Here is a 13,157-nt window from a genome sequence, read left to right as displayed (position 1 = left end):
ACGGAGGCCGCGGTCGGTCGTCTCCCTATCTGCCTCTCTCCCTAACGCCATACCCAATCCGCCGCCGTCCTCTTCTCCAGTCGCACTAGCGATCTCCGACCTCATCGCCGGCAGCCCCTCCCCTTTCCTCCTAGATCGACTCGAGCTGCTCATGTCGTGGCCAGATCTGGTAGGAACTCCCTCCCTCCCACCTCGCTCCGCATCCCGGTAGTGATGGCGCAGTCCGGCAACAGCGACGCCGCTCCGATCAGCACCCAGCCCGCGGCGGTAAGGGATCTCGTTCCGAGAGTTGTTTTTCATTTTTATTAATTTCCTTGTGTTTTGGGGCTGATCTGTGGTTTGTTGGCGCGCGCGCAGGAGGAGGTGACAGTGGAGAGGACACCCGAGGAGGAGGCGGCCAGGCTGAGGTACCTCGAGTTCGTGCAGCAGGCGGCGGCGTAGGTGGTCGTGCTGGCGGCCATGTCCTACGCCTACGCCAAGCAGGGCACCGGCCCGCTCCGCCCCGACGTCGACCACGTCGAGGGGACGGTCAAGGCCGTCGTCGGCCCCGTCTACGACCGCTACCATGCCGTGCCGCTCGATCTCCTCAAGTTCCTCGACCGCAAGGTGAGAATGATTGAGAAACTCAACTTGATTTCTTAGTTGTATGCAAGGATTGATTATCTGATCCAGTTCCTGGTTGTCGCTTTTCGCCACGGGAGCACCTGCTTGTTCTCTGCTCCTGATTTCACATCGCATCTGCATAGTGCTATAAGTCATTATGCCGATGAAACGGCTTGTCTGATCTTATGGTGGATTGGTTTGTCCTGTTAATCTAGTTTGTGAAGTAGTATGGATGATGTCCTAATAGTTTTGATACCTAGAAATCAAGGTGTTTCCCCATCTGTTGATCACAAACCATCTCTGAACACCAGAGAAACCGACTTGTTAGGCACTAATTATAATTTGTTGTTAGCAGCTCTCTGCTTCATTTTCTATCTGTATATTGTTGGATTGTACTAGAATTTAGTTGGTACGGGGCAAAATTTAGTTGATGTTAATTGAGCTTCTCATATTTTGCTTGCATCTATCTGGGGAAATCGAAATGGATTGGCTGCAACTCTCCCATCAATCAATTTATGCATGTGGTTGCGTGAGAGATATCCTGTTATGAAACAAACATCATAATAATATGGCCATTTCAGTTTAATTGTGGCTTGTTCTTGCAACTGATTTATTGGTTAGTGTGAGGCAAGCATTATGCAGTGTCAACTATTCATTCATTTACTGATTTGAGTTTAATAAAATGTCGCCAGGAAGAAGCTGCTGCTGCAGGTTTATGACACTTGCAGGGACAACACAAATTCCATCTATTTTTTTTGTTCTTTGTTTTGATTGATGTGCGTTCATTACCAATTCCCGAGGATGATTTGTGTTCCTCATGGTGATTAGTCTCGGACGCTACAAGCTATTCTCTGTTGTGTGGTATATCCTGATTGGTGGCATTCTATGTGCCAACTTATCCTGGAAACAAGACATACATTCATATGTAGTCCTCTGTTATTTTTCTTTTCTCTATGTTAAATGATCTAAATGTGCGGACCAAATGATCTCATAGTTTGAATGCACCATAGTTTTGCATAACCTCGGTACATTTACATAACTTTTTAGTTGTTTGATCAATGTGATCTTGCCAACTACTTGACTTATACAATTAATATGTTCTTTGGAGTGACCACTCAACTAGTCCTTTTACTTTATCTAAAATCCATGTACCAGTTTTGAGAGCAAACTGGTTGCCGAGGGTTGTATGCCATTCAGCAGGATTTTTTTGTCTCCGAAATTCCATGAGTTATTAAAAGGTTGTAAACGGCATCTCAATTTTTCATGGTTTGTACTAGTTATCCTCCCTGTTATGCAGTTCTGTTTGTCCAAAAATCACAGTACAAGTTGAAGCTTGTCATCCTGATATTGTTAGCTTAGCCTGTTTGTTATTCTTGGTTCTTTTTATTGTTACCACATGACAATTTACATTGCCTGTTTATGTTTTAGTTTTTGGCATACTACACCAGTATAGTTTTCTATGCTTATCACCAGTTGCATGGAAGAATAGGGACATGCTTATTTGGTTTGCATTTTGGTTTGCAGAAATGTACCAACAGGGTGCATTTTGTCAGGAACTTGATCACGGAGGTCGCTGGGTTTTCTCTGTATGAGAAGCATATCATTGAGCCTCTCCATCTCCCTCTAATCTTCCTTTGCTTGCTATTGCTGCTCCAAATTATACATGTTGGCACAGAGATGTCCCCGTTTCCTCAGTACTATGCACTGCTATATTTATGTGGTTGTCTTTGTGTGCATCTTATTTTGAAACCAACTGAGACACCTTCATCCCCTACATCTTGACGATCCCTCTAGTAGTGTATATTTGAGTTGCTCTCACTACCTCCTGCCCCTAGATTTGTAATTGCCTTTGTTGCCTGCTCATTTAATTAATTAAAACTGCATGTGACAGTGCTGCTTGGGACAGTGATGTTGCTGTTTGAATGCTTCTACTGCTAGTTGCTTGCTTGAATAGGTATGCACTTGTGCTGGTGGTGGTGCTGCTTGGGCTGCTACTTCTCATTCTTGTGCTGCTAACAAAATTGAATATAATCATTCTTGTTGGATCGTGCAGACATGTATGTGCTGCTAATTCTTGTGCTGCTAATACATTCTTGTGATGCTCATATTTCTTGTACTGCTCATTCTTGTGATGCTTAAGCTGTTGATTGCCTAATTTTATTCATCGTCTCCAGAATAAATTTATTTGATTGCCTGCTACATCTCCACTTAAATACTCATAATGCTACTGTCTTAGTTTTGTTCAATTGGATTGACTATATATCTCTTGTTAAAATTGTGGTCTTGATCTTTTGTTTAAACCTGAGACATCATGCATAACTAGCTCTTCCTTTTCAGTCTAAACCTGAGACCTCTTTTGTTCTATATTCAGATCTGACTGATGGCCACAGTGCTGTTTTGCTATGCTTGATAAACCTAAGACTTCTTTTTATTGTAATATTGAAGTTGTTTGGTTCTGGCCTCAGCAGTAATTTTGGTGGCCTTTATGTTCATTCCTTTACAGGAGCTCCAGTCCTATTTTTTTGGAGTGTGAAGTCGTGACGCCAAGTGTGAAGCAGTACTTAGCAAAGAGTTTTTGGTTCTGTACTTAGCAAAGAGTTTTTGGTTCTGAAGTGTGAAGCCAAGTGTAAATTGTAATATTGTAAAAGTCTAATGTAGTGTTAATGAATTATATCTGTTCTGTCCTATTTGAAATAATGATTATGTATGTTGAAAAGATGTGAAATGGAATCGTGACCAGTGGGACCCAGTTATGAGTATAACCTGAGCAATTTTGAAATTTCTGACATGTGTGACTGATGTATGGCATTATGATTAGTGGGACCAGCGCCAAAATATAATTATTGAAATAGAAAATAAATGATTGTAAGAAGGCCAAGGCCAAAAAATAAAGAAGTTGAAATATTGGGCTTGGCCCATGTAGCCCACAATAATTAACTTGGAAAAAAGCTCGATTCTTGGGCTAGGCCCATGTAGAAAACTGAATTGGACCCGGCTGAATCTTGTGCCACATCAGCTTGCCATGCTGGATGCCTACGTGGCCTGGGGAGGTTGCTAGTGACCAAAACGCCACAATGGACATATTTTGGTCATAAACATCTTCGACCATTCCAGAAGAAAGGTCTGTAGTCAGTTTACGACCGCCAGCTTTTGACCTTCTGTTTTTGGTCACAAAAAGGTCGCAAATGAAAAACCATGACCTTTTAGTGACCAATAGTGGTGGTCACAAGTTGACATATTTCTTGTAGTGTTGCTACAGTTCGTCGTGCCGAGACACCACGTCATGATCGGGTGTGATAAGCTCTACATTCACATACAATGGGTGCAAGCCAGTTTTGCACATGTAGAATACTCGGGTTAAACTTGACAAGCCTAGCATATGCAGATATGGCCTCGGAACACTGAGTACGAAAGGTCGAGCGTGAATCATATAGTAGATATGATCAACATAGTGATGTTCACCATTGAAAACTACTGAATCTCACGTGATGATCAGACATGGTTTAGTTGATTTGGATCATGTGATCACTTAGATGATTAGAGGGATGTTTATCTAAGTGGGAGTTCTTAAGTAATATGATTAATTGAACTTTAATTTATCATGAACTTAGTACCTGATAGTATGCTGCATGTCTATGTTGTTGTAGATCAATGGCCAGTGCTACCGTTCCTTTGAATTTTAATGTGTTCCTAGAGAAAGCTAAACTGAAAGATGATGTCAGCAACTACATGGACTGAGTCCTTAACTTGAGGATTCACTACAAAAAAATACACTTCTGTGATGATATGTGTTTGTCACAGTAGGTCGCATTTTTTCTCATGCATGTACGTCCATGACGATTTTATGACAGAATCAAGATAGTCATACCTGTGCTGTCGTAGAAGTGTTCGATGACATTACCAAAATTATCATCACGGAAGTGTACACTTCCATGCCGATAAATCGCGCGTCACAGAAGTGCTTTCGTCAAGGGTGACCGACACGTGGCATCCACCGTAACGGAACATTGTTAAGCTATCGGGTCGGGTTTTGTATCCGATAACCCGTTAAAAGCCCCGACCAATGGGGATTTTCCACGTGTAAAATCATCATTGGTTGCAGGAAACACGTGTCGGCTCATCGTTGGGACAAATGTCATCCACTCATTGGATAGAAGGAACCTATGATACGTCGGTACGTGGCACGGCCCAACAGAGGCCCATTCTTGTGAAAAGGCCGACCCGTTTGACTTGGTCAAAAGGTGGTGGGTCGGGCCATGGAAAGCCTGTTAACGGCCTGTTCGCATATAGCCCATTTACAGCCCGCTAACCCAAGGCCCGTTACGCATTATCCCAATTAGGCCCAGTAGCGTCATCTGGGCCATCCAATATGATTCCAGCCCGTTTTCACTTTTGGCCCATGTATGGCCCATGACGTCTTTCGGCCCATATGAGGCCCTTTGTAACACTTGGCCCATTAACGTCCCGTGGTGAAACTGGCCCGTAATGAATAGTGTATCACTTTACACCCATTAACGGACCATGGTGAAACTGGCCCGTAATGAACAGTGTATCACTTTTTACCCATTTACGGCACGTTATTTCGTTGGGCCGTTTCCAGCCCATGTTATCTTTCGGCCTTCTAAGAGCCCATTTATTCTTGGGCTCATTTCTAGCATTCGTTTACTTACGGCCCGTTACTGTCATTTTCTGCTTGTGGGCCAAATTCAGCCCGTGGTTACAGTCAGCCCGTTTGTGGTCCGTTAATACGTTGCGCCATTTTCATAGCATCATCAAATACGGCCTATTAACGAAGGCCCGTTATGCTCGGCCCATGAACGGACGATTCCAACTCTAGCCCGTTCACGGCCATAATGCGGCTTGTTATTGGCCCATGTTTGGCCAATCGATCATACGACCTGTATAAGGCCCATTGATGATACGGCCCATAGAAGGCCCATTGTTTCTATGGCCCGTAGAAGGCCCATTGTTTCTACGACCCATAGAAGGCCCACTATTTCTACAGCCTGTAGAAGACCCACTGTTTCTACGGCCAGTAGGAGGCCCAGTGTCATTACAATAAATATTAGCCCATGGTTATTGTGGCCTAGTTTTAAAAAATAGGTTATTGCAGCCACTAGCAAACCACGGAAAAAGAACTGCAATGACTACAAGCAAACAAATAAACAAGACAACAAGGAAATAAATAAGCAAGCAACTTACGCTAGGCTATCACGGCTATCACACATATTACATCCACTGGGCATCAAAGTTTGCCACCAGTGCAAATAAACGTGCTGACAAAAGAATATACAAAACTGAGAGCACTTCAGAAGGCACTAGGCCTGGCCATGTCGGGCCCCCCAAACAGCCGAAGAAGCTGAGTAGACCTCAGTTGTGTCAACGATAGATGCATCAACACTAGATTTATGGCATGATGGTGTGCACGGCGGTCCTCGGACATCTTCATTGCATCTTTGACTTCAAGTCAGAGCTGAGATGAAGCAAGCCTTTCTGCTTTAAGTTGAGACTGAAGAAGTCGAACTGATTGAGGCAACGACTGCACAAAGGTTGTCTCGCACCTGCTGGTGAGTAGCTTCAACTCACTGTTTTCATCAAGACAGGACCTTGGGGTCATCTCGCTGTCCTCAAGATGGTTTGGCTCACTATCTTCCCTAAACTTCTGCCTGGTGTAAGAGATACGACTCTGAAAGAGAAACAAGGAGACACGTAACATGTTTCACAATTATATAAGCAAATAAATGGATCTGTTCTACATAAGGAACATGTTTTTACAACTACAATTTGAAACTGGTAGTTGTTGCAAACATCCAATCAGATGTAAACAGCAAAGCAAACAGCAGTGGAGGAAATGATGCCTATCCAAATCTATACTAGAACAAAGTTTGAAGGCTTGAGAAGGATGAACTTACATTACATGTTAACACGGGCTGGACAATTCCCTTCTCCATGTTGATGGAAGGATAATTCAATAAATTCCCCAAAGAAAATTCATTATAAGCATTGCCATTATTCTACATTTTGCAAAGAGTAAATATAGATCAAATAATATTGGAAGAAACAGAGGATAATGAAGCTCAGGTGCAGACTGATGATACATAATCAAGTAGCAATTAATTAAGTACAGGATTACAAGGCAAAAGGGAGAGAGGTACTAAAAAGAGCAATGCAAAGCCCAATATTGTTTTGAGATTGTATGATCCTTTGAGCAAGGAGATTCATCTGAAATTAGTTTTCATACAAGAGAGAAGGTAAGGCACAAGCAGAAGTTTAGGAGTTCAAATTTTGAATTTATATCATAGACAATACCTGACGCTGGGCTCCTAGCAGTTCTAATAGGGGTTTGGCCACTTGAGTAGGGGTAAAGTGTGGTACAGTTGGGCCTGTGTTTTCTATGGCAGCTGATCTATCTGATTTAATGGGTATCACTACCTTTTCCAAATACCTAGTTTGTACTCCTTGAGGATCTGCACTCACCCTCTTCCTTCTGGACATCTATTACGAAAGAACAACATTTGACTAGAAAAACATAGTGTGACGACACATGGAATAGGTACAGAAAATGTATAGGTATGGCATATACTCATATATGATGCATAAACTAAGCAGATGGTGTAACAAAGTAGAAGTAATGCAAGAGGTCAGATGCAAAATATGTGCGACCAATACAACTTTGCAAAGTTAGAGCAAGCACCTTGATGGGTGAATAACATAGGCCATCCTCCACCATGCCAAGTTTGTTAGCCAGTGGATTCTTCCGCAATATTCCTCTCGTGCACCCATTCTCATATTCATTTTGATAATGTTCAATACCTAACATGCATGAAAACATAAAAACAAGTGAGATTTTCTTTGTAATGCAGAAGTGATTCTAATCCAATACTACCTCCCTGTAAACCCCTTTGTGCTATCTCTACAATTCTTTTAAGAGATGCCATGCATGCTGTAATTTGTTGTGTGCATTAATATAATGTGGCCTACTACTCAAAATATCAGAGCTCCAGAAGTGATGACACTTCGCAGATGACAACTTCAACATATAGTAAAGAAGAACAAGTCGACCTGACCTGATAGATTCAAAATATGCTAAGGGAGAACAACTTGACCTGACCAGTCGATCGCAAGAGAAGAGTATCATCTTAAAGAAGAGAAGAAGAGCAAGCAGATTTAAGATATTACAAGTCTTTCAATACAATGTCGGTTGGCCACCCATGATGAACCAGAGTGCACAGAGAAATACTATTCTTTCTGGTCTCCCCATATGTGGCTCACATGCATTTCGAAGCTAAAGTAGGAACATTTAGCTAACCAATTAAACATCTCTCAGTTTTACTAATGTCAGCAATAATATCATATATGAATTTGTACAACTAAGCTTGTTTAGCTCGATGGCTGGAGCACTGCTATTACAACACGAACCACGTAGGCTGATTGTGGTCATCATAAAATGGGGAAACCATAAGCATGATGAGTACAGTGTTGACCGTGGCAGTGGGATGGCAGATCTGAAGCTGCAAACCGTGCAAAGGGTAGTTAGCAACTAATGTTTGCTTTGAAATAACAACTAAGATTTGGTATGGACAAGAAAGTACGGTCAACAAGTGACAAAGAAATGCAATTATGCTGTCTCTCTATATGTCGCGACATGCATTTGGAAACTCAAGTGGGATCTTTAGCTAACCAATTAAATGTGTCGGTTAACTAATATCAGTATCATATCACAATCATATTTGAACAACTAAGCTTTCGAATTCTGAGTGTTGTGTTGTTTAGCTTGAAGGGTGGAGTAATGCTAGTATGACAGAAAGCACCTATGCAGATCATAGTAGAGTAGATAAAAGGGAAAAACCCTAAGCATCAAGAGAAAAATCAAGAAAGTGGAACTAGCTGGACCAGTGGGTGGCGCACATTCTTTTTGAAACGAATATAGGAACATTAGATGACCAATTAAACATTCTCTGTTTTAGTGACATGAGCATCATATCAGATTCGTATTTCAACACGTAAGCTTTGGGTTGAGGTCTTGAGGAGCAGTGCTAGCATGACACGAAGCACCTAGGATGATGGTAGTTAATATAAAGGGGGGAAACCATAAGCTTTACGAGTATAGTGCTTGTGCCACGGCGGATCTGAAGGTGCAAACCAGACAAAGCTACTTCGTAACCAATGTTTGCTTTCAACTAGCCACTACGATTTGGTACGGACAAGAAAAGTACAGTAAACAAATTATGATCTATTTTCCGTGTGAGATCAATAACTTAAGCACATATGGAAGACTACCACCTCTCTTGCGACGCCGTGTAGGCCTATGCTGATACATTGAGGGTGTTGCGGGTGCGAAGGCTGTTGGCGGCGGGGAAGAAGACTTTAGTGTTGGAAATATGCCCTAGAGGCAATAATAAAATGGTTATTATTATATTTCCTTGTTTATGATAATTGTTTATTATCCATGCTAGAATTGTATTGATAGGAAACTCAGATACATGTGTGGATACATAGACAACACCATGTCCCTGGTAAGCCTCTAGTTGACTAGCTCGTTGAAAAATAGATGGTTACGTTTCCTGACCATGGACATTGGATGTCGTTGATAACGGGATCACATCATTAGGAGAATGGTGTGATGGACAAGACCCAATCCTAAGCCTAGCACAAAATCGTGTAGTTCGTACGATATAGCTTTTCTAAATGTCAAGTATCTTTTCCTTAGACCATGAGATTGTGCAACTCCCGGATACCGTAGGAATGCTTTGGGTGTACCAAACGTCACAACGTAACTGGGTGGCTATAAAGGTGCACTACGGGTATCTCCGAAAGTGTCTGTTGGGTTGGCACGAATCGAGACTGGGATTTGTTACTCCGTGTGACGGAGAGGTATCTCTGGGCCCACTCGGTAGGACATCATCATAATGTGCACAATGTGATCAAGCAGTTGATCACGGGATGATGTGTTACGGAACGAGTAAAGAGACTTGCCGGTAACGAGATTAAACAAGGCATCGGGATACCAACGATTGAATCTCGGGCAAGTAACACACCGATAGACAAAGGGAATTGTATACGGGATTGATTGAATCCTTGACATTGTGGTTCATCCGATGAGATCATCGTGGAACATGTGGGAGCCAACATGGGTATCCAGATCCCGCTGTTGGTTATTGTACGGAGAGTTGTCACAGTCATGTCTGCATGGTTCCCGAACCCGTAGGGTCTACACACTTAAGGTTCGATGACACTAGGGTTATAAAGGAAGTTTGTATGTGGTTACCGAATGTTGTTCGGAGTCCCGGATGAGATCACGGACGTCATGAGGAGTTCCGGAATGGTTCGGAGGTAAAGATTTATATATGGGAAGTCCTGTTTTGGTCACCGGAAAGGTTTCGGGGGCTATCGGTAACGTACCGGGACCACCGGGAGGGTCCCGGGGGTCCACCAGGTGGGGCCACCGGCCCCAGAGGGCTGCGTAGGCCAAGTGTGGGAGGGGACCAGCCCCAGGTGGGCTGGTGCGCCCCCCACCAGGGCCCAAGGCGCCTACGGTTGAAAACCCTAGGGGGAGGGGGCGCCTCCACCTTGCTTGGGGGGCAAGGCACCCCTCCTGGCCGCCGCCCCTCCCCTCTAGATGGGATCTGGAGGGGGCCGGCCCCCTCTCCCCTTTCCCTATAAATAGTGGGGGTTTTGGGGCTGCCAAGAACACGAGTTATTCTCTCCAAGGCACAGCCCTACCTCTCTCCCTCCTCGTCTCTCGCAGTGCTTGGCGAAGCCCTGCTGGAGTGCCACGCTCCTCCATCACCACCACGCCGTTGTGCTACTACTGGACGGAGTCTTCCCCAACCTCTCCCTCTCTCCTTGCTGGATCAAGGCGTGGGAGACGTCACCGGGCTACACGTGTGTTGAACGCGGAGGCGCCGTTGTTCGGTGCTTAGATCGGAATCAACCGCGATCTGAATCGTTACGAGTACGACTCCTTCATCCGCGTTCTTGTAACACTTCCGCTTAGCAATCTACAAGGGTATGTAGATGCACTCCCCTTTCCCTCGTTGCTAGATTACTCCATAGATTGATCTTGGTGATGCGTAGAAAATTTTGAATTTCTGCTACGTTCCCCAACAGTGGCATCATGAGCTAGGTCTATGCGTAGTTTCTATGCACGAGTAGAACAGAAGTTGTTGTGGGCGTTGATTTTGTTCAATATGCTTACTGTTACTAGTCCAATCTTGTTTTGACGGTATTGTGGGATGAAGTGGCCCGGACCAACCTTACACGTACACCTACATGAGACAGGTTCCACCGGCTGACATGCACTTGTTGCATAAGGTGGCTAGCGGGTGCCAGTCTCTCCCACTTTAGTCGGATCGGATTCGATGAAAATGGTCCTTGTGAAGGGTAAATAGCAATTGGCATATCACAGTGTGGTTTCTGCGTAGGTAAGAAACGTTCTTGCTAGAAACCCATAGCAGCCACGTAAAACATGCAAACAACAATTAGAGGACGTCTAACTTGTTTCTGCAGGGTATGCTATGTGATGTGATATGGCCAAAAGAATGTGATGAATGATATGTGATGTATGAGATTGATCATGTTCTTGTAATAGGAATCACGACTTGCATGTCGATGAGTATGACAACCGGCAGGAGCCATAGGAGTTATCCTAATTTATTGTATGACCTGCGTGTCATTAAACAACGCCATGTAATTACTTTACTTTATTGCTAAACCGTTAGCCATAGTAGTAGAAGTAATAGTTGGCGAGACAACTTCATGGAGACATGATGATGGAGATCATGGTGTCATGCCGGTGATGATGATGATCATGGAGCCCCGAAGATGGAGATCAAAAGGAGCAAAATGATATTGGCCATATCATGTCACTTTTTGATTGCATGTGATGTTTATCATGTTTATGCATCTTATTTGATTAGAATGACGGTAGTAAATAAGATGATCCCTCATTAAAATTTCAAGAAAGTGTTCCCCCTAACTGTGCACCATTGCGAAAGTTCGTTGTTTCGAAGCACCACGTGATGATTGGGTGTGATAGATTCTAACATTCACATACAACGGGTGTAAGCCAGATTCACACGCGAAACACTTAGGTTGACTTGACGAGCCTAGCATGTACAGACATGGCCTGGGAACACAAGAGACCGAAAGGTCGAGCATGAGTCGTATGGTAGATACGATCAACATGAAGATGTTCACCGATGATGACTAGTCCGTCTCACGTGATGATCGAACACGGCCTAGTTGACTCGGATCATGTAAACACTTAGATGACTAGAGGGATGTCTATCTGAGTGGGAGTTCATCAGATGAACTTAATTATCCTGAACATAGTCAAAAGGTTTTTGCAAATTATGTCGTAGCTCGCGCTTTAGTTCTACTATTTTAGATATGTTCCTACAGAAAATTTACTTGAAAGTTGATAGTAGCAATTATGCGGACTGGGTTCGTAAACTTAGGATTGTCCTCATTGCTGCGTAGAAGGCTTATGTCCTTAATGCACCGCTCGGTGTGCTGAACCTCGAACGTCGTCTGTGGATGTTGCGAACATTTGACATACACGTTTTGATAACTACGTGATAGTTCAGTAATGTTAAATGGTTTAGAATTGAGGCACCAAAGACGATTTCGAAACGTCGCAGAACATATGAGATGTTTCGAGGGCTGAAATTGAGATTTTAGGCTCGTGCCCACGTCAAGAGGTATGAGACCTCCGACGAGTTTCTTAGCCTACAAACTAAGGGAGAAAAGCTCAATCATTGAGCTTGTACTTAGATTGTCTGGGTACAACAATCACTTGAATCGAGTGGGAGTTAATCTTCCAGATGAGATAGTGATGTTTCTCCAATGTCATTGCCACCAAGCTACTAGAGCTTCGCGATGAACTATAACATATCAGGGATAGATATGATGATCCTTGAAATATTCACGATGTTTGACACTACGAAAGTGGAAATCAAGAAGGAGCATGAATTGTTTATGGTTAGTGAAATCACTACTTTCAAGAAGGGCAAGGGCAAGAAGGGATACTTCATGATATGGCAAATCAGTTGCTGCTCTAGTGAAGAAACCCAAGGTTGAACCCAAACCCGAGACTAAGTGCTTCTGTAATAAGGGGAACGGTCACTGGAGCAGAATTACCCTAGATACTTGGTAGATAAGAAGGCAGGCAAAGTCAACAGAAGTATATTGGATATACATTATATTAATGTGTACTCTACTAGTACTCCTAGTAGCACCATGGTAATAGATACTGGTTCGGTTGCTAAGTGTTAGTAACTCAAAATAAAAGGCTACGGAATAAACGGAGACTAGCTAAAGGCGAGGTGACGATAAGTGTTGGAAGTATTTCCAAGGTTGATGTGATCAAACATCGCACGCTCCCTCTACCATCGGGATCAGTGTTAAACCTAAATAATTGTTATTTGGTGTTTGCATTGACAATAGACATGATTGGATTATGTCTATCTCAATACGGTTATTCATTTAAGGAGAATAATGGTTACTCTATTTATTTCAATAATACCTTCAATGGTCTTGCACCTAAAATAAAT

At 43.2% G+C, this 13,157-nt stretch overlaps 1 non-coding gene across 1 annotated transcript; it reads left to right on the top strand.

Annotated features, from left to right (window-relative positions):
- The first annotated feature begins 1,390 nt into the window (after positions 1 to 1,390).
- LOC123163453 (small nucleolar RNA snoR80) lies at positions 1,391 to 1,524 on the top strand. The gene has a single exon (XR_006481907.1). It is a non-coding gene; the product is annotated as a small nucleolar RNA snoR80 (small nucleolar RNA).
- The last annotated feature ends 11,633 nt before the right edge of the window (positions 1,525 to 13,157 follow it).

Source organism: Triticum aestivum, chromosome 7B, assembly GCF_018294505.1.
Source record: "Triticum aestivum cultivar Chinese Spring chromosome 7B, IWGSC CS RefSeq v2.1, whole genome shotgun sequence".
In the NCBI taxonomy this organism is placed as follows: Eukaryota; Viridiplantae; Streptophyta; class Magnoliopsida; order Poales; family Poaceae; genus Triticum; species Triticum aestivum.
This window is presented reverse-complemented; position numbering and strand designations above follow the sequence as displayed.